Below are 444 nucleotides of genomic sequence, written 5' to 3'. Positions count from 1 at the left end.
AAAGAAAGAAAGAAAGAAAGAAAGAAAGAAAGAAAGAAAGAAAGAAAGAAAGAAAGAAAGAAAAGAAAAAATTAAGAAGAGAGGGCCGGCCAGATAGCTCAATGGGTTAAATCGCCTGTTTAGGCAGACAAAGGGGGTTTGCTCCCCAGCCTGCCATGGCAGCCCTGCCCCAAGGGCACACTGAGACAGCGAATGAGACTGGGCGTGGTGGTGCGCACCTGTAATCCTAGTGCTTGGGAGGCTGAAAAACAGAAAGGATCACTACAAGTCTGATCTGTGTAGTAAGACCCTGTAGACTCTGTACTAAATACATTAAAAAATAAAAAATAAAGAAATTAAGAAAAGAAAAAGTACAAACAATTGAAAAAGGGAGATGAAGCTAATTAACTATTTTACATAGACCAGCAGAAATGTACAATACAGTTGACCAAACCATCCTGCTGA

The sequence above is a fragment of the Octodon degus genome, unplaced genomic scaffold (genome assembly GCF_000260255.1).
Source record: "Octodon degus isolate 3935 unplaced genomic scaffold, OctDeg1.0 scaffold00017, whole genome shotgun sequence".
NCBI lineage: Eukaryota > Metazoa > Chordata > Mammalia > Rodentia > Octodontidae > Octodon > Octodon degus.
The sequence above is the reverse complement of the archived record's forward strand: the minus strand, read 5'-3'. Positions refer to the sequence as shown.